Source organism: Pangasianodon hypophthalmus, chromosome 5 (assembly GCF_027358585.1).
Source record: "Pangasianodon hypophthalmus isolate fPanHyp1 chromosome 5, fPanHyp1.pri, whole genome shotgun sequence".
Lineage (NCBI taxonomy): Eukaryota > Metazoa > Chordata > Actinopteri > Siluriformes > Pangasiidae > Pangasianodon > Pangasianodon hypophthalmus.
In genome coordinates, this window is record NC_069714.1 from 16,748,048 (window position 1) to 16,774,425 (window position 26,378).

Sequence of the window (26,378 nt, forward strand, 5' to 3'; positions counted from 1 at the left end):
TCAGTGATCAAAACACAAAAGCAGAATATTGGCACACTGACAACACATTGAGGACACTGTACTCACATACTGACATCCATGGCTGACCTAAAGATCAATTAGCCACTTCTATTAAACCTCAAAAAAGTGACTTAATGACTTACCCAAAGAAAATCTTAAGAGCCAAAAAATATTTTTTATTTAGACAGTATTAGCTTTCTTTGTGAAATATCTTTACCTTTCAATCATAACAGATGATACTAAAGCCTGATGCCATATATGAATCAAGGACATACAATGTTATAGAACAGGTGCAGTGGATGCAGTGGTCCTTTTACCTGGTCCAATATTATAGTATAATCACATTTTTTTGCTTTGCATCATTAAAAAGAGGTGTGTTTAACCCCTTCTCACAGTACACTGGCATTCCATTCCACCAGCGGAATGGGAATCAAGTTATCAGATATTATAAATCAATATAAACAAATTAATTATTTAGATTAAGATTAGTCAGGACACTGTTGGGTTTCTGTGTATAGAGTGCTGTAACTTGGTGTTTAGCTGTTGGTGAGCAGGGCTGTGTTTTATTGTTGCATTGTTGGGACACGATTTTTTTGTTGGTAAAAGTATTTGGTTTGTGATGTCCTAAATACTTGGCCATGTTATGTCAGGAGTTCCAGCAGGCTGTAAACAAGTCCCAAGGTGACACATCAGTTCAGTCATTGAGTGTTTCACAACAAATTGACAGAGAAAGCACAGATTTCCTATGCGGACAGACAATTTATTACTTTGAAAGATGACATGCTGCTTTTGTTGATATTGACATTACGTTCTTATGAAAGCTATTTTTGGACAATAATCAGACTGCGGATGCCAGTGTCTACACCACTAGGGGGCCTGAACAAACTACAAGGGATATTTTCTCTGTTCCGACTGAAAATGAGGGAATGAAAAATTGACAGTTATGAAGAGAGACACTTTTCATTTGCCCTTAGCAGTCATTTCACTAATAGATGCAAAGGCATGGATTAGCTAGAAGAGCACTGCTTACTAATTATTTCTGTAATTAGTAATTTACAAATTGCCTAGATCCAGGCCAGAGCAGTATTCACTGATAATATCAAGCACATGTCAGGCATTTCAAAGCATGAAACACAAGGCTTGTTAGAGATAAACAAGAATGTACAGTAGAAAAAAGCATTAAAGATATGAAGGCATTTTTAATTGATGAAGACAGGATATTCAAATAAAATCTGAAGCCAGTTTAATTAAACTGGAACCTAAGGCCTTTTGACTAAGCTTTTGACTAAGCTATCTTTTAAAGATTATATCTTTTAATAAGAAAACAAAATTCACACCAGTGTAAGTGTAGGTTAGTATAGCCTCAATGCAATACATCATCTCTAATGGTGCCAATGTTGTCTCTGGCTGTGTTCAAAATCTGCTGATGTGTGAATGAGCATGCTTGATTAGCATAAGGATATTGGTTCCTGAACATGGAGAGCACAGCTCACTTCACACAGAACACACCCTGCTGTCTCTGCTTATGGCAGGCAGATGCTCATTTTCCATTTTTAACTAAACTGCTGTAGACACACAGTAGTACCTAGAAGAAGCCACTCACTGTGGTATAATGGGCTTTTACAAAAAAAAAAAAAAAAACCCTCTGTCGATGCCAAAGAGTTCCTGCAAAAGAGGAGGAACTGCAAAAAAGGAGATATCAAATATAGCATAAATGGGAAGAAAATGCTTTTTTTTCTTAAACAATCATTAACATAGAACAAAATGTGTTATTAATAGTGTACAACTATTTACTTAAATTTTGTATTTGTTGAATTATTCACCTTTAATAACAGCCTGACAATTTTGAGGTATTAACATGGCAATGCTTTACAAGTTCTGAATGATTTTGCCTGAAAACTGCTCACTTCACTGAGAACACAGCACATAGAAGGTATTCTAGCTCACCAGCTAGTCCTTTAGAAATTTTCTAATTTGTTCTAACCACTGCACTGGTTAGAATGACAACATTCCATTCTCACAACATTCTGTTTTTTGGTATTTTTTCAAGCCTACAGTAGCGAATCTCTAGCTTTGTTGTGTGTGTATATATACATATATACATATATATATATATATATATATATATATACATCCCACGTACCCCATTGTAAGTAAGTCCCTGTGTGCAGCTTGCTCCAAGCTCAGCTCTGGATCCTCCTCTCTTACTGCTGCCTCCTCTGCTGGTTCGTTCTTTAAGGTAAATACATCTTACCCAATTTAAGACAGCTGAGCAGAAATTTCTGTGAAAAAGAAGCCAAACCCATCAATATAGACCTCTATAAATTTATCCAAAAATTGTACATTGAAACAGCATATAAATGTACACAATACAATATAATGAATTAAACAACATGTACCTAAATACAGTCTGCCAAACAAACCATTACAATTAATGAGTGTTGGTGGCCTGGGTAAGAAACAGACTCATAATGATCACTCAGATACAAATCACTGTAAGTAAAGGTTGAAGTATTGCAAGCTGGCAGCAGTACAAACATTAGTAAAACAAGACAGCACACCTCACTAGGGCACTAAATATTCAAAAAGACTGTCATTCAAAGCACCAGTATGCATTCCATGACTTTTATCGCACATTTTTTAGCATTTGTACTTGAAAGATGCACAGATTGTGTAGAGATTAGTTTCTAAAAATGTGACATTGGCCTCTGAATACATGATAGGAATTTTTCTCATTCCTGTAGGATGGCAGTTGCCGACCTCAGTCATAGAAAAGCAGGCGTTTTCAACTTCTTACACTAGTTTCCATTTTCTCATTACAGACATATTAATTAGTAATATGGTTATAGCCTTTGATTTTTCAGTGTCTTCTTGCAATAAATGGTAATGTCTCTTGGTGAGACAGATTTGGGTGACAGGATTCTTAAGGACCTTCACTGTTAGCTATTCTGGGCAACAATGGAGTGATCTCTGACACTAGCTGCTCCATAACATCCTGGTCTACACTACACATTATATATTTTTATATGCTTTCCACACGTGTATACTGAGAGTCTACTGATATTATTGGGTCAGTTACTATTAGGATGCTAATATCATGTTCATGGGTGTAAATCTTGAATGTAAATTTGTCTTGAATGTCCCTAAAGTCCTTATCTTATGTACAACATGTCTGCCGTCAAAAGAAAGTCAAACCTTTAGAATATATATGTAAATATTATTGATATTGTTATCACAGCCTCATGCCTTGTTGAACATTGAATATAGTGAGACTGTTGTGAGAGAGAGTGTTCCACAGAGACAGGTAGTAAGACAGAAACAGGGAAAGACAGGTAATAAAAACACACATACTGAACACTTTCCACATTAGGCAGTAATGATGTGATAATGATATGGCATTTCACAACACCTCTACCAGTTTCTTTAAGGAAATCCCATGTGTGATAATTATAAAAGCGTTCTCTTGACTTTTCCAGAAAAACACAGCGTGCAGTCAAAGTTTCCAGAACACCTTCGAGACTAAAAGACATAAAAATACCAACAAGGACCAGTTGTGAGTGATGATGCTTGGTCATTTCTTCTGAATAAGTTCAGCACATCTTCTCAGTACAAATTATTTGTTGAAATATGGTTCTGTACATGTATGCACATTCTACATTCACCGATCACTTTATTAGGAACACCTATACACCCGCTCATTCATGCAATTATTCCATTAGACAATCATGCGGCAGCAGCACAATACATGAAATCATTCAGGGAAGGTTCAAGAGATAAGTTAGTCTTCAAATAAAAAAAAAAAAAAATCTGATTGGAAAAAAATGTGACTGTGGCACTTTGACCATCCTGGGATTTTCATGCACAACAGTCTCTAGAGTTTACATGGAATGAAAAAAGGTCTGAAGAGAATGGCCACATTGATTTGTGCTGACAGGAAGACTATAGTAACTCAAATAACCACTCTTTAGAACCATGGTGAGCAGAAAAGCATTGCAGAATGCACAATATGTTGAACTGTGATTCAGATGGGCTACAACAGAAGAAGACCACACTGGGTACCACTCCAGTCAGCCAAGAACAGGAATCTGAAGCTATGGGCAGAGGCTCACCAAAAACTGTTTGGAAAAGAACAGGCGACTCTTAAGTGTGACATTTGCAGGACATCAGCAGTTTCTGATATAATCACATCAGCAGTTTCTCATATACTCAAATCAGCCTATCTGGCACCAAAAACCATGCTATGGTCAAAGTCACTGAGATCACATTTTTTCCAGTACTGTTTGATGTAAACATTAACTGAAGCTCTTAAGCTGTGTCTGCATGATTTTGTGCATTGCACTGCTGCTACATGATAATTGGCTGATTGGATATGTGCTTGAATAACCTGTACAATAATCTGTACAAGTGTCCCTAAAAAAGTGGTCGGTGAGTGATTAGGCAACTGTTGCCTAATCTTCAAGATTTAATCTTATTCCTATGAAATCTGATATACTGGAAATCTGTTGGAAATCTGTGTCTTTTGGGTTCTTTCCCAAGTGTCTTGAACTAAGTGGACTAAAGAATACTTTAAACAGTCACAATATCCTTATTAGTTCTGCAATTAAAGACTATGATTCCGAGTCTGAGTATATTCTCTGGATGAACATTTCCAGGACACATTCACAGAGTTTTACTGTAAGTTTATATAGTTAACATATTCACATACAATATACGAAAGTGAAAGTCAAACATTCTATTTTTTTTTCTAAATCTGTAGAATTTTTTCTGGACATTCCTTATAATTTAATAATAACAATTTTTAGAGCAGACAGTTAAGTAATTATTTCTCTCATTAAGTGCATTTCAGCTATGTGGTTAAGCCTGAACACAAACCCGTGATTAAAAATGTTTTATGTTTCCCATTTTCAAGGGCAAAAATAATCTTTCAAGTCTAATTCTCTCTTTGAAATCTGACTCCCTATAGAACATTCACATATATTCTGAATGGATTTGAGATATTCAATTAGCTGAGCTTAATGAAGTCTCGTTCATCCCACCATCCCATCCGTTTCTTTTTGTTATCGTTCTATAGTGCAATTCATTTTGCTTCTTGGCTGCCTTCATTTCTTTTTAATCACTTCAATTCATTTTAAGATTTTACTGAATGCTGTTAGGTGTGTGTTCTTCCTATGCTGAACAAGAACTTCTGGTATTGCTGCCATATGTGAGACAATACAAACAGGCTCTAAACAAATTCCAGTGTTTTTCATGTGCATGAAAGGAATTTACTGTAATACCATTGGGCAATTTTGCTTTGTCACCTTGGCTTATCTGGTAGAGAAATGCTTTGCTTTAGCAAGCAAGGTGCTGTTTCTTGAAGCAAATCAAGTTCTTGAGAGTTTTGTCCCATACATTGAGCACCTGAAAGTTGCCCAGCAAGATTTTTGTTTGGCGCCAACAAAAGACATGTACTTTTGGTGTATGCTTCATATTTTGACAGTGCATATGATAAGGAGAAGGCTATGTTAGTGTGTTCACGTGGTCCCTATACTGCAGTAGCCTACAGCTGGATATATGTGAAGGGCTCCTCTCTACAGTCAGAATATCCTCTATTATTCTGCATGGGAAGTACTGTTGTTTGTGTCGAGCCAGTAAAAATCATTTTGTCCTGCAGCCATTTTTCAGAAGAGTATGCCACATACAAAAAACATGCGCTCAGTTCCCTGTTAGTGTAGCACAGGAGAATACCGACAATTCTGACCCTGCAGTAAAAATGTGCAGAGAGCCTCAATATATACAAACAGGAAATTCACAGGAGGAGCAAAATCTGTTCTTTTTGGCCCAAACCTGGTTTCATCAGCATTCACCTTGGCACATAATACACAGTACAAATGCAGACTGAATTATGCAGGTGGTTGATGGCAAGTACATAAAAGCAACTGAGACATTTACCTGGCAAAAATACTGATAGTTTAGATCTTACAGAGTTGGCTGTTCATTAGTTCATCAAACAGTTCATGTAACCAGTAAACGGGTGGTGGATGGGAGTAATTTTACAACTCGAATGTGTATGGTGACTGTTTCATGTCACTTTGGTTTTACTACTAATATACAGGTAAACAGAAACATGAGGTTAGAAAACATTAATTATCTTACAGGTGTTTCCATAGAAATGCAATTTGAGTACAGAGTGTGCATTCAATCCTGTTTATACAAAGTTTATATAAAGTGTGTATGTGTATTTTGCCATAATAACACAATAGAGGCACTAAGGTACTATTGCAGGCAATGTAAGAGGAAAACATTTGTTAATATGGCAGTGGGTTATATTGGGCCCATCTGCATGTTTTTTGCTGGTAGTGTTTAATTAATGACTAATGCCACAATCTGACAGTTATCACATGATTTCATCAATAAAAGTGGTGTGATATAAATAGCCAAGTGGTTAGGCTCCAGCTTTAACTGTGTAGTGAACCTGAGCCCCATGGCCATCTCAGCTTCACCTATTGACTGTAATGGAAATTATAGATCTGTCTCTTTTAGACACAAGATATTGAATGTGGGACTGAAAATAGCCTGCAATCCAGCATAGGGGCAAATCTTTTATAAAAATGTGACAGAACATTATTTAACTCAACATACCATGGAGCATTTTTATGAATGAATAGCATCAGAGCCCTTTCTGAGATGTATGTTTTCAGTATTTCTGCACTGAGATGCAGAAGAAAATGAACTGGTCAGATAATTGACTTTTAGACTAATGAGTCACTGGGCTGCTGCTATCTAGAAGATTTTTCCTGCTGAACTTGATACTCATACTCTGAAAGATAAGGAGGGTCAATGCCAACAAGACACACTCTCAATGCTGACCAGTGTGGTTGTACAGCTGGGTGACAAATTAAAGGCAAAAAAAACAACATAAAGTGTCTTAGTAAAGTCTTGTGTCACGGCGAACAGCTTCTACAAGACTGTATACGTATACTGAGTCATTTCCATCACCATCAAACCATTCCATGAGCCCCATGTCCTATGAATAGGGGTATTGATATCCTGTAATAGATCAGTCCCATCAGGAGAGAAATGTTTCATCATAGGATAAAAATGGTTAGTCAAAAGAATTTTCTATTGATTTGCAGTGACGCTTCCCTCTAAGGGGTCATGTACCAAAATGCCTCCACAGCCACCAGTTTTTCCTTTAATGTCTCACCCGTCCGCATCCATGTCAAAAAGAGACAGAAAGAGAAAAAGAGAGAAATGGAAGGTGAAATAGTATGTATTATAGAAATGCACAAAGGACTAAGAAAGACAGGAAAATGAATGATAGGTGATAGAGAGAGAGGGGATTGATTAAGAGTGGGAGTGGGCTGAGAGGTACAAAGAGGAGCAAAAACATGAGCACAATAGATGGAGTAATGGAAAAAGGAGACGAGAACAGGTAATCTCAGAAGAGGAGCTCTGTTGATAAACAAAAGGCTGGTAATAAGGCTGGATTACACTAAGGAGCAGATGGCTAGATGACTCATTCATCACTGGTAAATGAGACTGAGAGACCTGCATGAGAGGGAGAGCGAGAGAGGGAGGGAGGGAGAGAGAACCGACGAGACTATACACTACCCTCAGCTTGATGTAAGATTCATAAATATAGCCTCATAAAGTATACACCCTGATACAAATTCTGATCAATTCCCACTCTAGAAGCACTACTGAACCGCTCAATTCCACCTATCAACATCCATCAGGAACAATCCTAACATCAAGAATAGCTGTTATTCTACACAGCGCTCAAAAATATACACATCATCAGCCACATGTAGAAATTCAAATTCAATTCAGCTTCAGGAACAAGGATACCTTGAAATCTCTGAATTTGAGATATGCAGTTTGAGCTTATGTACTTGAAATTCTTCAGGAGATAGTTGTGAATTCCATTCTCTCTCGTCCTTGCTTAAGCAAGATTTTAGGATGCTCAAGGTCATGCCTATAGCAGGCACATTTGAACGGTGCCATGTCAACAGTAATAAATGCCTGTAGAAAGAAAGCCACAAGACAGCCCTATCCTGCCCTATAGCCCTAATTTTAGCTGCCTGTGAGACCATTATACACACACACACACACACACACACCTGCCCACCAGGCCTTTGTTGTTATTAGTGACTGGAGCTGGGCTTAAAGCAGGGGGGCATCACATGAAGGTGCCCTCATCTTTCTGGGATCCAGCTGACCAGTAATGGGCTTTCATATGAAGGTGGAGAGATGACAGCAGGAGATGAGAGAGGGAGGGAAAGTTATAAACAGAGGAAGGGACAGCAAATGATCAGTTGTCATATCGATGTATTTCAGACTACTGTTCTTTTCACCAAAGGAAACAAAGCCTAGCTGAGACAGAATTATGTTTCAAAGTTCTTTATTCCAGAGTTACAATATCTGCATATACTGCCATTGTCCTAACGTGACTTCATACAATACAAATATGTACATAACTTCTATTACAAGTGATTAGAAAATTATTACTAGAATTTCGGGTTATCTAAATTAATTAATAGTTTTGTTTCTTATCAGTACAAATTCAAAGATGTGTTCCTGGTTGAATTTAAAATTGCTTGAGCCTTAAATGCTCACTGTGATAGCTATAAGGATAGCGTTGGCTCAGTGGTTAAGGCTCTGGGTTACTGATCAGAAGGTTGGGCGCTCAAGCCCAGCACCCTTGAGCAAGGCCCCTAACCTGTCTGCTGTTTCATGGCTGTCCCTGTGCTCTGACCCCCAACTTTCTCCCAAGCCAGGATATGCAAAGAGAAGAATTTCACTGTACTATAATGTATGTGACAAACTCTTCTAGTAAGCTCATTTTAAAATGCTGTGCTGATCATTTTAAAAATATGCTATCCATTCTGCATTAACCGTAACAGGAAGTGATAAAGCATCACATCCTTTACAATACTCTCCAGTTGTCGCCATCCCCGAACTTTTGTCAATAACACACTATCTCAGTAAATTCTATTTAGCAAAGACAATACATGGTGACTTTTGATGCAAAATATGCTTGTGATATTTTTATAAAATATAGTAAGAAATACTAAGGAACAGACAATGCTGCACTTGAAAGAGGCAGGTACAATGCTCAACTGAAGAGAGGAGTTCACCTTTTTTCACATCTGACCCTTTCTAAGCACTTGTAGGGCGATTTCTAGACACGTCAAGCAGCTTTTATATCAACTGCTTTAGTAATTTGTTAAAACTAATTAAAATAATTATTTTATATATAAATTTATATATAAATTTTTTTATATATAAAAAATTTGCATGCTTGAAATATTGAAATGTATTCATCTGCAATGTCGGAGGCACTTCCCGGACATGTGTTCCTGCCTGTGTTGCTTCGCGCTAAGTTGCTAAGTGACCGATATTCACACAAATATGTCTGCTGAAGAGTATGAATGAGAGGAAGCTTCTAATATGGAACCTTTTAAACATGGTGTCATTGTGCCATATCACTTTATTAGTGCTCTCGATGGAACTTTTCCACAGCCTACAACAAGGCAACTCATGTTGCTATTACTGAATGTAACCAAAACAAAATCAGCTTTGAACGAGTTCCATTGACGCAATTTCCTTTTTTGAAACCAATCCAAAACTGCAGCGGGTTGTCCCGCCTCCGGCACCCTGAAATTACGAACCACAAAGAAGAGAAACGATCAAATCACAACGAGAATACATTGATCATCACGAAGAAAAGTAGGTGTTTGGGTTTTTTTTGTTCACTTGTTTGTTTTATGTCTTTAAAAATGATGTTTTGAGGAAATTGATGTCAATTGAACTCAATTAGTGTACTTAGAGTCATAAATTCATCTGATTATAATTTATTTTGCAAAAGAATCATTAGTAAAGAAGAAACGAAAAATACCTTAAAACTGCATGTATTGACATAAAAACTGTCTGAGATGAATAGAAATCACTGAACAAATATTTAGAATGGCTCAAATTCGAAAAAAGGTGAACTCCCCCTTTAAAAGGCATTAAAAGTCGAAATGCTGAAAAGGCAGCAGAAAACCATTTCTAATCAATGCTGTGAATGAACAGCATCCCTCTTGATGTGACAAATGATTTATAGAAATTCATTATGGCTAGCTGCCTCTATGCCTGCAAAATACTCCTCAGCACAACAAATTTCTTATGGCTAATGCTATAGCAAATGCCATCCTGATTCTGCAGTATGCAGCGTGCTTGTTTCATTTTTCAATATCCTGTACGTAGGCAAATGGTCTATTTCTAGCCCTCTTGCTCTCTTTCTTTGTCTCACAGGATTAAATACTCAGATCTTTCCAGGTCATTTTTTTTTTTTTTGCCAATGTTTGCCTAACACTCCCCGACGCACTGGAGTGGGAGCAGTCCAGCCATCATCTAGAGATCCAGGACTGGATTATCAACACACACTCACATAAATCAATGAGATGTTTCATTAAAGCAAATGGAGGGTGTCCATTGAGGCTGTAACCGGTGTAATGCGTGAATGGGCTGCAGTAGAGCCTTTTAGCTTGTTAAAACTAGAGCACTGGTCTAAATGTGGTCAGAAGACTGACCCCTCACCCCCATCGTCACGACAACGGAGTGGCGGGTCAGTGAAGCACGACTGAACAACTTCTCATAGCTGAAGCATCGTGCGACAATGCTGAATGAACACACTCATATCAGCTCCATCCTCTCTGCCTCACTTTCTGTTTCTTTTCCACTCCTAGCTAGCTCTCTGTCCAGCTGTATAATGTTCCTCTGTTCGGAGTGTAAGGAAAAATCATATTTTTCTTTTTTGAAGCATGTCATCCTAGTCCACTTAACAAAAGGCAAACAATTTTCAGATCAGGTGATCACAGAACTCATTACATGAACATTACACATTAAACAAAAACACTACAATCGATATTTTTTACCAATAATAATAATAATATTATTAATAATAATTCAGTTAGCCGACATCTTTATTCCTTAAGACTATCAAGAATCACAAGGAAATAAAAATGTGAATAAAGATCCAAATACCTGTTACTGAAGTTCATATAATTCTTCAAGTAATATCCAGAATTGCTGTCTCACCCCATGTTCCTATCCAACACGCAGAAAAGGCCAATAGGACACTAAAAAGCTAAACTATGAAAGAAGAAAGCCCCTTACATGCACCGGTTAGGAGAGTGAGAGCGCAGTGAGGTGTGTTCCACTCTGATGTGAGATCAGCATGTGAACGCTCTCAGGTCCCTCTGCTATTGTTACAGCAGAGAGCTCTTCACTGAGCATGCTCCAATACAGAACGTTGGCATGGGAACAACAGAAACACAAGGCTGTCCAAAAGGACCTCTGAGCCACATCTACCCTCTTTATCTCCCCCACCTGCTATCCCAAGAGGGCATTCCTTGTTTTTGTCTCTGTAATTTTTTTTTCCGTGGTACAAACCTTTGAAACTGTGAACATGAGTACATGTTTATCACATATACAGACATTTAATGAGCTAACATGAAAAGGTGCTGTATTCTGTGCTAAAAGAACAGATTGGTTTGTGCTTTATGCTGGGGGAATCTTGTCAATCTGCATGTCTATACTATTGACCAGTTATCCTACTCTTTTTTCTTTCAGAAGGGCAGTCGTTTTTGGCAATATTTCAATCTTTTTAATATTTAATGTCTTTTCATTTCACCCCATTTAATCTAACAGATTGATGATGATGATGATGAGCTCTGATATTAATGAATAAATTATGTTAATCTGAAAGATCCCATTGACTCCCATATTGCATAATGGAGCAGACAAGAAGGTCTGAAAGGGAAAGCTCTATGCAACAAAAAAGGGACATTCTTTTTTTATGGAATGCACCAAAAACAAACACGTTCACTATAGGAACTTACTGCAGCATCATTCCTCTGGATTCCTATGGGACAGCTTTCAAAGTGTATTGGCTGTGCAGTGTAACTGCAGTATGCTGAGCTGTACGGGGGTGGCTAATCCTCTCTGCTACCACACATGTTACCAGCAAACAAAAACCAAACAGCTTGAACATGTGAACTAGACATCAAACCGAGCCTGTCAATGTGCCATAATGTCAGGTTCAGTATGTCTGAACTGAAAGCTGGCTGAGGGATTTCCTCAGTATTTGCATAAGTGGCCAGTGATCCATTATTGTAACAAATAAGCAGGGCATTCAGCAGCTCCATTCCACCTCCCCAGGGAGACTATATATTTACTATATGTTGTTGTTTGAAGGCTGCTGACTGGTCTCACGTCAGCAAAAGTGTACAGCAGCTTAATGTCTTGGTTTTCACTAAAACAACCGTAACAAGATAGGTTATTGATAGTAAGAAAGGGGAAATACTCTGATATTAAAGGTAAACAAATAATATCGAAATGTGTGCTTTCACGATGCTTTCACAAATTTCCATTACACAATGGAAATGAATGTTTTTGGGAAGTGGGAGGAAACTGGAGACCCTAAATGAAACCCATACAGACATGGGGAGAACATGTGAAACTCCATACAGACAAAAACCAGAGCTCAGGCTCAAACCAGGGATCCTGGAGCTGTGAGGCAGTGCACCACTGTGCCACCCACTTGGCATATTTAACAAACGAGTGTACAGTTTGTTAATCATAATTGCATTATTGGCCTTTGAAGCCTGCAATATTCACATTTACTTGTGCTCCATGAGCATACTGACAATATCAGATGCAACATGATTTCTGCAGATGTACTGATAATTCATTGATATGATAAAAAAAATCAACAACAAAAAATACAAAAAATTACTTTGGTCAAATCAATATACTGCAAGGTATACTGTGATTACAATATGTTTTTGTACTTATCATGCAGCCCTAATTGCAAAACACTGTACAGCTTTGTGCCTCTGGACATGGTTAGTCTCTAAATGTATGTTATGTTTTATAGCTCCCTCAGTTCTGTACAGAGCTTCCAGCTTAACACACTTGAGTATCCATTCACAAGCCCATAAATGCATCAACCAACAGTGTAATTGCACAAAGGGGTCCTATCATTTTTCTACAAGGTCAGATTTATGAAAGCTGTAGAAGTACACAATATAAAGTATATTTTGTTTTGACAATCCCCATTGAATTCAAATATAAGCTCTTACTTTCACACCAGTGGTAGTTAAAGAAAATCCTAGTACATATACAGACAAATCATCTATTGCTAGGTAAATCAAGAGACACGTCATCAAGTAATGATAATTCAGCACATCCTGCAGGTCACTCACTGAGTCTTTATGCTGCAGTATATCATATTAGGGTCCTGAGGCTAGGTGATAAAACATGATTGATTGATGGCCTTGGGGCTGAGGCGGCCCATTACAGAGCGCTGACACATGTGGCCATGACTCAGAGGAAGCAACACAGCCATATAGGCACTGCCATCACAACAACAAAAGACCATTCCTAATTTATGAAGGCTCTACCACAATGTTAATAATTTATACACAGCTCCACACAGCGGTCACACAGACACTGCATCTACGACTCTAAAAGTACAAGAAAATTCTTTCAGTGAGGGGCTACTACTGTTTTTTTTTTATCTATATTTAGAATTGCATATGATGTAACAGAGGAGATGCAGAAGGAGACTGTGATATTAACGTAACATTATTCTAAATAATAATGTTCATAAAAATAATTTAAAATCTCATAACACTGGGCTGAATTCTATTTCAAATAACAGTGAAAGCACACAAGCAGTATCTAGGCAGAAAACTCGTCTATGCCATACACACAAAATGAGCTGGACCTGTTGTGTTCATCAAAAATGGTCCATTTCTGCCATGCTATAGCTCAGGCTATGCTAAACAATACATTGCCCCCAAGCTTTGCCCCAAAATGAACAATATATTGTTTGTCAATGTGTATATGAAATAGTTTGCCTAAAACAAATGCAGTAGGGAGCTGAAGAACCGTTATTTTGGCTGATGGAAGATATTACAGGACCTGCCTGAACCACATTTCTGGTCATAATATCTAGCCACAAATGATATACAATGCCATACTTCAGTAAGTGGAAAAATTACACACTGGTACAATAAATAAGGGTGTTCTGAGCATATAGTATTCAATAGTAATCACAACACCTCGGTGAGGAAGTGTTCGGTTGCCTGCAGGTTATGAGTTTTGCTCTTTGTTCCCTGTGTTGTTTTTATGGTGGATTAGCTGCAAGTCTGAAAACTATTCAGCTAACAGTTTATATTCCACATGCAGTTTTAAATGTTTCAGTGCTGCGAAACAAAGAGAATTTTTTTCCCTTATGCCTGTGCAAACCGAGCTTCTTGCCTCATTTGGTGTTTGAACTTTGAAAGGTAAGTGGCAAACAGTGTCAAATGTGAGAATAATCAAACATAATTATTGCTGCTTGGGTTAAAGTCCTATAAACTCCAATTCTCCATATGAAAATGATGGTTTAGTTGGTGTGATTTTGAAGCTCCTCATCTGTAGTCTCTCTTACAGAAAAGTCACATGATCACATGCTTCACATGTGAGATTTAAATATGTTTTTAGACACAACACTTTATTTATTTATTTATTTATTTATGTATTTATTTTTACATGTTTCACGTGTAATGCATGTGTTTTATTTTCGCATTACTTTTTCACATGCACGGCATCTGGTGTAATTTTTCAGATGTGATTTTCAGGGCATGATATGATGAGATGCTCCTTTACATTTTTTTTTTTTTTTACATGTGATCACATTTTATTCACATAATCATGTAAAAAATCATGAGCACATGTGAGTTTTCCATACACGCTACTACCAGTGTGTCACAACAGTGGGAGACAACAACTGTAGCTAGTTAAACATGCTTTAAACTAACTCACTAATGTCTAATATAGTTGGCATGTTGGTTATCTAGTACAGTCTTTAGTCCATCTCATATACAGACATGCAAGAATACTGCTTAGGTAGTAATAATGCATTACAACGAGTCCTGTAAAGAGCCCACATTCCTCAGATGTGTTGTATTTACTAAGTCAAAGTAGTCACATCTAGTGGAACAGGAAACACTTGGGATTCATGGAAGCATATCAATCAAGTACTGCCTGTTAAATACATGGGTGTTTCTCAACCGTTCATATGTATCAATGTTAGCAAAGCAGCTCTTATACTATAAATATTCTTTAAAAACTTCAAGAATAATGTAAAACTGCATATATAATGCATATTGTGCCTAGAACATGTGCCAGACATAACTAATTATAGACACACATTTTATATATTAAACACATATTGAAATAAAAATTACACAATACCACCCACAAGTCAATGTTCCACATTATTTTGGCATTCACTTATATAAGAAAAACTGCTGTTATTTTATTAAGTTGTGGGATTTCCTTATTGCTAAATTGTTCAGAGCACAAAGGTTATGGAATACTACAAATGTGGGGACCTGAAATGACCTGAAACGAGGCCATGGGTCACTAGTGACCTGAGGTAAGCATTTAATGATTAAAAAAAATTAGGTAATCTTAAAAAGTGCAGTTAAACAAGACTTGTTTTTCTATGCTAATATTTTAAAGCAAAGAAAACCTCTATGTACATTAATTCACATTCTCAAGGCATTAAGTTTCACTTCTGTTAGTATTGCTGTTACACAAAATGTCTATTTAAAATACTATATTATAGAACATACATGCATAAATACTTATTTTTCCCCCATTTTCTCCTTAAATTGGTCACCTGCCAATTCCCACCCACCAGCCAGCACCTCCCTATCATACAGCAGCTATCAACAGAGGAGGGTGAAGTCTAACACACATTTCCTCCATGACACGTGAAGCCAGCCAACCGCATCTTTTCAAACTGCTTATTCTTTGTTACAGGGCAGCGTAACACACACAGAGGAAAGTGCTGTCTTCCTTCTTGCACATACATAACCCTCGAGATTCGAACTCGCAATCTCTAGATGATAGGGCAATGTTTTTTAAGGTACTTTTTTACCTTAAGTGGTAAACAATTACTAAATTAGAGTAATTAATCTAACACAGATGCATGTAATCATAATATAGATGAAGCTTCATGGCTCTGCAGTAATTATTTACACACTTCCTGCTTTCTCACAATGTTTTTTAAGAAGGAAGACAGGACAAGACAGTATAAAAATATGCACCTAAATCTATAGTTAACAACAGAAAGCATTCGGTCCAGACAACATTCCCCGACATGTGCAAAAAGTCTGTGCTAACCAACTAGCACCAGTCTTTACCACCATTTTTAACCTCTCCCTCAACCAGTGTGTTGTACCCACATTGTCCTCCAACATTATTCCTGTCCTGAAAACCCCCCGTCCTTCTAAGTAAGTGCTTTGAAAAGCTGGTCAGAGATTAAGTCTACTCCTCTTTCCCCAGCTGCCTAGACCCATTACAGTTTGCACACCGGTCCAACAGGTCCACAGATGATGCCATCAACCATACCCTTCACACTGCCCTCTCCCACCTGTTTGTGGATTACAGCTCCTCCTTTAACACCATCATCCCATCACACCTCTGCAAAAAGCTCCAGAATTTGGGGCTAAACTCCTCCATCTGCCACTGGATTCTGGACTTCTTGACTGGATGCCGCCAGGTGGTCTGGATGGGAAACCACACCTCCTCCACGCTCACCCTCAGCACTGGAGTGCCTCAGGGCTGTGTCCTCAGCCCCCTGCTGTACTCCCTCTACACCAGTGACTGCATGGCCACACACAGCTCCAACAAGTTTGCTGATGACACAGTGGTGGTAGGCCTCATAACTTAAAAAAAAAGACTAGGAGGCCTACTTAGACGAAGTGGACATCATCTCCACATGGTGTCGTAATCTCTCCGTGAATATCACCAAGACTAAGGAGATGATTATTGATTATGGGAAGAAGCAGGTGAGGAACTACAGCCCCTTGATGATCAACGGGGCCACAGTCGAGAGGGTAAGCAGCTTCAAATACCTTGGGGTACACCTCACAGAAGACCTCTCATGGACAGCATACACAAACAGCTTGACAATGGTGCACCAGCATCTCTACCATCTATGACGCCTGGTCAGGTTCAAGGTCTCACACACGGTGCAGAAGGCTTTCTACACTGGAGCTGGGGAGAGTCTTCTCACCGGGAGCATCACCACCTGGTTCGGAGGCACCACGGGCAAGGACTGAAAGCCGACTGTCCAGAGTGTTGAGGACAGCAGAGAAGGCCATCAGGACTTCTCTACCCTGCATCATGAACGTATACAACCAGCAATGCAAGACCAGAGCCAGGAGGATTGTCAAAGACTTTCACCACCCTGGACACAGTCTCTTCTCAGTGCTCCTATCAGGGAAGCGTATACCAGATCCTGAGGACCAACACAGAGAGACTCAGGAGGAGTTTCTACCCTCAGACAATCCAGCTGAACGAGGACAATTGAGAGAGTCTGCATATTCCTACCTCACACAGACACACATGCACTAAACAGTTTGCACTAAAGAAAAAACTAATTTGTGCACACTATATAGTATCTCTATACACTGTACAGCTCTGTATATTTGCTTTTCAACATATTCTACTTATATATTCATATTCTATATACATTACATTTCTCTATAGGCTGCTAAATTTTTACTATATAGTCTACTAGATTTTATTATATAGTCTACTATATTTATTACATTCTGTTTTTACTATGTATATCTAGTTTGTTGTTGGTTCTGTTCAGTGTTGCACTGTGGGACGTGGAACTAAGGAAAAACATTTCACATCACATGTATGTAATATGTATGTGACAAATAAAAAAACCTTGAATCCTTGAATAGTTACGTACTGTACAATGTTGAGCTTGGTAAATGGTGTGGTAAATGATAAGGTAAATTCATCTGAACATTTTTTCGCACCGCAAAAATACAATACTGATCACACAAAATTGCTCTGAGCAAACATTCCCATTGCACACCAGTGTTACTAAATATAATGACCCAAGTATGTGCTTCCCCTGCAGCATGGAAAGTTTGATTAGTTCATTGATGAAAGAGACAGACGTAAGTCAATATTTCTATAATGGTAACAGCCTACATCCCCACATGATGATGTCCCTCACTGGCTTTGTGTAGTTGTATAGGGCCTGACAGAAGACAAGTCACAAAATAAATATTCTATACTTTTAGTAGATAAATTATTGGATAGATAATTAATTAGCTACACAATTATCCTTAACCATTAATGAGCGACACAAGTATCTTGACAGTACTATTAAATTACATTTTTCAAGAATACCCTAATGCTTCACCTGAACAAACAGCCCTCCATTCCTCCATACCAAAACTGCATTTACACAATGGTGTATATGTGCTTGAGGACACATCAGTGGTTTTTAAAAGACAACGTTCCTATTATGGACAATGCACATAAAATATCACACAAAAAATATGGTCAGAAGAAACATCCTGTCCCAACAAGATATAACCCCAATTTATTCACTGGTAAGATTGAGGCTTCAAACTATAAAAACCCTCTCCCAGTTACCTCACGCTTTCTGTCACTTAAGCCTGTATATACAGAACCAAGCTCTACTGCATATTCATTAGCAGGCGTCTCAGCTTACCGACAGTGTTAATATATCAGTGCTTTATAATAGTCTTTACTAACAGATTCATCACATCTAAAATAAACACACAATCATTTTCTCTACACTCACTCAACAGAACAGTCCTTACTGTCCTTATTGACAGTGTTTCACAACTTTCAACATTTGGAAAAAAAATCATCTTTATGTTAAATAAGAGAAAGAGAGGGCTGCTTCTGATGCACCAGCATTTACACAACAAAAGAGAGATTTCACATGGCCTTTCAGAGCAAAATAATGCAGAATATAAAGTGCATTAAAGCAGCATGGGATGTCTAGATGAACCAAGAAAATGGGCAGGGATGACTTTATTACTGGCACCGTGGACATTTCATTTTCCTTTTTGCAGAATACATACATAATACTGCATTTTTTACGGAAACACTCTAAAGCCCCGAAGGAACAGTTGACACTTGACTGCACACAGTCGCCAAAATCATATATAGAAAACCAAAATTTTCCATCACCAAATGTGCACAAAAGAGCATATACTGTATAATACTATGACAGTGGATCAAAATCTGTGATGAGTATTGAGAAATTTTAATATCCATATCTCTTAGCTTTGTCAAATAAAATAAAGCACAAAAGCTTAGAGCCCCTGCTGTGAATAAATGAGAATATTCAGTTGTTTAGTCAGGCTCCCTGGCCACTGTATTTGATAAAATGCTCAGCAGGGAAGGTAAAATGCGCTGCATGGCTATTTCCTCTTTTGTAGAATCCCCACCAGGCAGCGAGAGAGCTGAGAGAGAGACCTGCATTCAGACAGCTCATTTAATAAGTACCCAGAAGATTCATAAAACTGTAATATAATCACATACACTACAGACCAGGAACAGGATAAACGCAGCACAGCCAAGTACAGTTTGCTCACATCAACTGCCAAAACTGCCTAAACACAGAGGACATCTAGTCTGGCAACTCAGCTCCATTAAGCCTTATCTAGCAATTACAAAAGGTTCGGACCTGAATTCTCAATGATCCTAAATTACTTGCCAAACCATTTGGCAACACCGAATGGGCCTGAACTGTCACCACTAAAATGTATGGTTCCATAAAACAAACAAACAAATTAAGTAGATAATCTGTACTGCTTTAAAAATATTTTAACTGAGTAATATTTTGACTGGTTAAATGGTTACTAAATGTAGATCTTACATGATTTGCTGTCAAATCCTCATTTCAATTCATATAAATTCACTTAAATATTTGAATTAAATGATAACATACAACCATCTTGATTTAGCTAGAGGTGTTAGTAGAGACTTGTTTTTTCATCTAATATTAACACTCATCTACTCTACTCATCCACTATTGGACATAATGTTTTATCTTGTCAAGCAGAATATGATTTATGCTATGCTGTCAGATAACTAAGGAATAAAACACAACTGGATGTGCTGTTATAGAAGAATATCAGTGACAGGGTGGTGTGGAGTGGTTTGCCTTTACCACTCTGAAATTTAAATTTTTTCCAATTCCAACGAGTCTCGAAGTGTTTTATTCCTCTTGCCACAACAATTTGCCAACTATTGCAATTTTTAATTTATGAATGATTGACACATCATACTACTGACATCATACTGTGGAAAGTCCACAAGACAAGATAGTTCCTGTCATCACTTATGCTCTACAGCTATAAACAGTTGTTCCCTTATCAGCCTCACTTATTTTTGTCTCCCTCTCTTGAAGTTAATTGTTTGATCTGAGCTTCGTCAGATCAAAGATTTTTTAAATAATATATTTTATATCTGTTTTTATTATTAGCCTTAGATTATGTGGAGTGTCTGCCATACAAGTCCCTGTGAATGAGTTGGCACTAAAAAAATGACAACATGTTTGAGAAACAGCATTAATATAAACCTATGATTTCAATTATAGTCTGTACTACTGCCAGAGAAAATTAATCAACACATTCTGACCAATCAGAATCGAGAATTCAACAGTGCTATAGTATAACTGTGAACAACTAATATAATTATCTTTCTTTTATACGAAAAGCTATAACTAAATTATAGCTTGCCATTTTAATGACTTTCTTACACAAGCCCTGATAATTTGCTTTATATACAAGTGGCTTTATTTGGTGAGACAGGTCCTGAAATATGGGTCGAGTGCATGACAGTTGGCAACCTTGCACAGAGCCCATGGAAAAATACTAGGAGCTGTAAGACTTTCAGGCATGTCATGTCTAATAAAACTAATCGCGCATATAAACTTTGTGTGCAGAAAGTGAATAAATCAGTATGGCAGGTTTCAACAGTCCTAAACACTAAAACCCAATTATGGTCCCATTAAATAGGTTTCATCCATTTTGCACTTCCTGGCCAAAAACATTCAGCCATGAGAGTTACCCTTGTTGAAATAAAGGACATGAGCTAATTATACCAGGCAGCCGCTGGGAGTTCATGGTCAGTGGTCTCTGTGAAATGAGAGAGCTGACTGATACAGCTCTGCCTGCAGGGCCTTTGCTCCAACAGACACTCTGCAGAAGAAAAAAAAAACCACACTATTCCTACCTTTCTCTCTCACAGTCATAGTTTGGAATGCACACAAAGAATACCAGGGAGAGACACTGTCTGCTTCACTGCTTGTCTCACATTCAGCAAATCTTTATATCTTCACTCTTTTTAAGCACAACACAACTTTCTCCTGTGGCCTGGTAGGATGGCAAAATTTCCCTACTGCACTATTGCACTACTGAGGTCACACAGTTACTGCTTTTATTTTTCATGCATTGTAAAGAAGCATTGTTTAAAACGAGCTCTGTAACTCATGTATTCACTGAGAAATCTTTTCTTGAATTTCATTTGCATAGGGACTAATCTGTGTGTTGATGACATGACAACCAAATCCAGAGAAACAAATACTGGATAATGTTTACTAGGCAAACACAGTTTCTTCTCTTACGCTGCAGCACCAGCTCTTCATTCCAGGTGTTTGTAGCTCAACATGTACTATAGTGTAGCTAGGTAACCCCCCCAAATGAAAATCCCCAATACACATAAATGTTATGTAACTGTCCTCCATCCATAAGTGCACAATATATCAATCAGTATATTTAGTGTATGGCCACGAAACAGAGCAGAAATTGACAACAGATCAGTTTTCACCCAATGTGCTCTGTTCAGTGGTAGTATTTGTATCAGTATAATTAAATTACCATATACCTTCTAGTCCTAGAAAGGTATTCATTGAATTTATTTATATATACATTCACTGTCCACTTTAATAGGAACACCTGTCTGCTGAGATTCTTTTCTGCTCACCACGGTTGTAAAGACTGATTATATCAGTCACTATATCCTTCCTGGCAGCTTGTACCAATCTGGCCATTTTCTTCTGACATCTACATATCAACGAGGCATTTCCACCCACAAAACTGTCGCTCACTCAGTTTTTTTTTGTTTTTCGCATCATTCTGTGTAAACTCTACAGACACTTATGTGTGAAAATTCCAGGAGATCAGCAGTTAATGAAATACTCAAACCAGCCCATCTAGTACCAACAACCATGCCATGGTTAAAGTCACAGAGATCACACTTTTCTTCATTCTGATGTTTGATGTGAACATTAACTGAACCTTTTGACCTCTACCTATTTCCCTGGAACATGTGCAGCCAGTCACTACATCTTTTTCTACTGCTGCTAATGCTACGGTCAGCACCACAATCATTGGTACCCTTCATAAAAAGATGTGTAAAAAAGCTTAGGGCAAAAAAATATCTTTCTTATTAATTTGCATACTGAAAATATTATTCAAATCTATCATTAATTGAAGTAAACTAAGAATGTCACAGGGCATCTGAACATATTCAGAGAAAACTGTCCTCTTCGACATACATGAGCTACATGGAAGCCTATGCTTGACCAGCATCGCTCTGATCAACAGGGGAGAGAGAGGAAGAGAGTACACAGAGAGGAGAATCAATTAAGTTTAAGACAGTATCATGTCATGTCTTTCTAACTGTGAAGTGTGTAATTTCCTGCCCCATTACAGTGATAACACTGTTGATATGATGGGTCAAGCTGAACAGACTAAATCATTTCTCTCAGCTTTGAACCCCCAGGATCTGAGAGTTAGTACGTACCTTTTATTTGATTGTCTTTTTATGAGGGTTAAAGGTACAAGTCATTTGTCTCCATATGTCTGTGACTGCCAACTTTAACAGAAAAAATGGAGTCTATTTGGCTGAAAGGCAGAAGGGGTGAAAGAGTTGCCAAGAAGTAGATTGAGAATACATATAATAAAAGCTCCAGAGGTGAATTAACGCATGTGATGTTCACTTTCTTATTGATTTATAAGTAGTGTAAGTGTTTATCCAACACTGTGGATGTTGCTGGGGAGACAGATAAAATGGGACATACAAAAAAGCAGAAAGTGCAGTGCAGTGAGTCGGATTTGTTTTAGGTCAAACGCAGTTTCTTAACATTTACTTCAAGCCAGCCATCCCAAAGCCATCCTTTATTCAGGATATGTTTCCTTATAAGTCCATATTTCCTTTTATTCCCTACCAATTTACAATATGAGAAAATGTCCTAAATTGCTGTATTTCAAAATAAAACATTATGACTTGATGACAGTACACTAAATCAATGGCCTGGATTAAGCTACTCATGTCTCCTTTACAAATTTTGACCAAACGAAGAAGCAGTACTTCATCCAGAAGTATAGACTTGGACAATCGCCAGTCAGAGTCCACAGTGAACACTAAGAAATTAAAACTATTTCATGTGGAGCATTTGTTAAAGTGTAATTAAATTTAAAAAATTTAATTATAAAGGGATAAACAATAATTTGGCAAAAGACCTAATCTGACATCTTAAATAAGCAATAAAAGTTGATCAAATGTGGAATAGATTAAAGCATTATTGATGGCAAACTGAAGGTCAATAGAAAAATAATAAACTAACTACAATAATCTGTCTCAATCATTCTACTAAGCACTGGCATGTCCAGTAAAGCATCAGAGAAACGAGACAAACCACAATCACTTAATTACTCCTCCAATGACCCCTGCTTATACAATGGACACGCAACAGACTAAAGTTCACATTCTATCCAATCATTTATGGATAACTACTACAGTCTGTCTGGCTTTAAATGAAAAGAGTCCATTAAGATGGCCATAAATCTACATCAGCTGAGCACTGCTAAAGGAGTCTAAACATTCACTCTTCTTCTATGCTGCAGACTTTTAAATTAAGTATAGTGCTATTGACTCAATTTAGTGGGCTATCTTTAACAGAAAAACAAAAAGTCATTAAATAACCTTATTTCAGAAGTCAGATAAATCTCTGATAATGTCGCATGAGCTAGAGAGTTGAGATTTTCCACTTAAAATATAATGTAAATGATGTATGATGCTCTACAGTCATAGTTTCACTTTGAGATAAGTAAAATTTACTTTAATTTAAAAACAACTGGCTCCTCCATGACTCACTGACTATAGATTTTACTATGTTTAGTGCAGCCGACTCTACTGAGGTAATGAGAGAATTTAAAAAAAAATCTTTACAGCCTTTGTTTATTTCCGATTTGAACAAATATAGAATTACCTGCTAAATGTCTAAGCCATTTGTATTAAATTACAATTTGTATATGATATACTTTTCCTACATACCATCAAAAAATCATATGACCATTTAAAAGAAGTACATGCTGGGTAGGAAAACAGTGGCTATATGCTTAAACTCTGTAGATTTGACATCTACACACTTACAGGGTTTGTCCCTCTGTGGACCCTTAAAGGTTCTGTGTAAAACTCTACAACAGCAGAAGTTAGGAAGCAGAACTTCTAAGTTTACGGAACCTGTGACTTTAAGGAAGTCAAAGAATATTACTGCTATAGAATATTGCAGCAAAGCTGACAACAGGAGAGTATGAAAGTATCATCCTATCTTCACCACAAAACATATGAAAAAAGGCCCATGTCTAGAAATGTAAAAATATTACATGCTGTAGCAGGTAAGTTATAAAATGCAAAATAAAACATGGTGTTGGTGGAGCAGCCTGTTTTTGTGTTGGATTAGAAGAGTTGCCAGTGAATAAGAGACTGAACATGCAGAAAAAGGACATTTCTATTACTGTACCTGAGGAGTATTACATTCACACTGGATTCCTTGCCCCTCCAAGCAAAAGTTACCCATGAGAAATGAAATCATGAACACAAGAAAACCACTTTAAATTACCTCTTAAGTCTTTACGTCGATATTTGAATTGTTTCATACAGACATCAGCTTCACACTGCAGTATTATACAATGAAAAGGGACGGTTTAAGACATATCATATCCACAACTGTGTGTATATATTTTAAAGACTTTGAAACATCTGAATACTTTGTAAACAACAGGCGTTGTTCTGCAAAGATCTTTAAAATTCCTCCACATTTTGTGATGTCACCAGAAAGTCTGATAAACTGACAAACTGTATATGTAATGTATATAATCAGATATATTGAAACACTGAACACTATGTTAAACTTGTGCTGGCAATGAGATACATTTTCAAGTTATGAATTGCATCTCCAATGTATTCCATAATCACCTGGCATCAGCTTTGTGCATTCAGCTGATCTGTCCACATCCATAATGCTGGAAATGCCCTTGTTTACGTTTATGAACATAAAGTAACAAATGGACTCACAAACAAACCTGTTTTTGTACCAGCCCGTGTGTGTGTGTGTGTGTGTGTGATGCTAAACACTGAGCAGTAAACCGCTGCAGCTGATAGTGGACAGCTGATGGTGGAGAGCTGATGGTGGAGAGCTGATGGTGGACATTTGATAGTGGACAGCTGATGACAGAGTTAACACTGCCTGGTGTTTCTACTACCATATGCGCGTGCGTCACTTACATCAAGCGCGTGCTCCGACGGGGACCAAAGTCCACCGACTCGCGTCTCACTTCAACCCGAAAGACCACCGCTGTCCCGCGCTGTCCCGCGCTGTCCCTCTCCCACAGGCCAACAGTGCTTACATCCACCTTAAGACACTTGCCCACGTCGTCCAGCTACGGGCTTTTTTTTTTTTTAAACTACGCTCTTACTGAACTAGAGCGAGAGGAGAATCGGCTAAGCAGCCCAGAGTGAAAGCAAAGGATCTGCAAGCAGTGAAAGCAGTCACGTTACCCTGGAAACGGATACGGACATTTCTGATTGGTCAGAGAGAGAGCGCGAGAGCGAGAGAGAGAGAGAGAGAGAGAGAGTGAGTATGTGTGTGTGTGTGTGCGAGAGAGAGAAAGACAGAGAGAGATAATGTGTGTGTGTGTGTGTGTGTGTGAGAGAGAGACGGAGAGAGAGAATGTATGTGTGTGTGTGTGTGTGTGTGTGTGTGTGTGAGAGAGAGAAAGACAGAGAGAGAGAGAATGTATGTGTGTGTGTGTGTGAGAGAGAGAGAGAGAGAGAGTATGTGTGTGTGTGTGTGTGCGAGAGAGAGAAAGACAGAGAGAGAATGTATGTGTGTGTGTGTGTGTGTGAGAGAGAGAGAGAGAGAGAGAGAAAGACAGAGAGAGAGAGAATGTATGTGCGTGTGTGTGTGTGTGAGGGAGAGAGAGGGAAAGACAGAGAGAGAATGAGAGCATTATTAAAACTGTTCAACCTGGCTCTCCAAGCTGGCTGTTTTCCTGACATCTGGAACCAGGGGCTGATATCCACGATTTATAAGAGTGGAGATAAATTAGACCCCAGTAACTACCGGGGCGTCTGTGTGAGCAGTAATCTGGGGAAGGTTTTCTGCTGTATCATCAACGCCCGGATACAGGCCTTCCTTACCGAACACAGTGTCCTGA

General features: G+C 38.0%; 1 protein-coding gene across 2 annotated transcripts in view; it reads right to left on the minus strand.

Moving 5' to 3' along the window:
• The window catches only part of si:dkey-91i10.2 (uncharacterized protein LOC555224 homolog), a 37,446-nt gene extending 11,746 nt beyond the window's left edge, over nt 1–25,700 (minus strand). The window contains exons 1-2 of one of the 2 annotated variants that reach the window (XM_034304896.2): nt 25,447–25,700; nt 2,144–2,282 (exon numbers count right to left, since the gene is read on the minus strand). The gene's annotated coding sequence lies outside the window, so the exon portion shown is untranslated. Of the gene's footprint in view, nt 1–2,143; nt 2,283–11,010; nt 11,720–25,446 lie in introns of those variants that run through there. The other variant, XM_026913177.3, reaches the window with a different exon arrangement.
• Nucleotides 25,701–26,378: the final 678 nt, after the last annotated feature.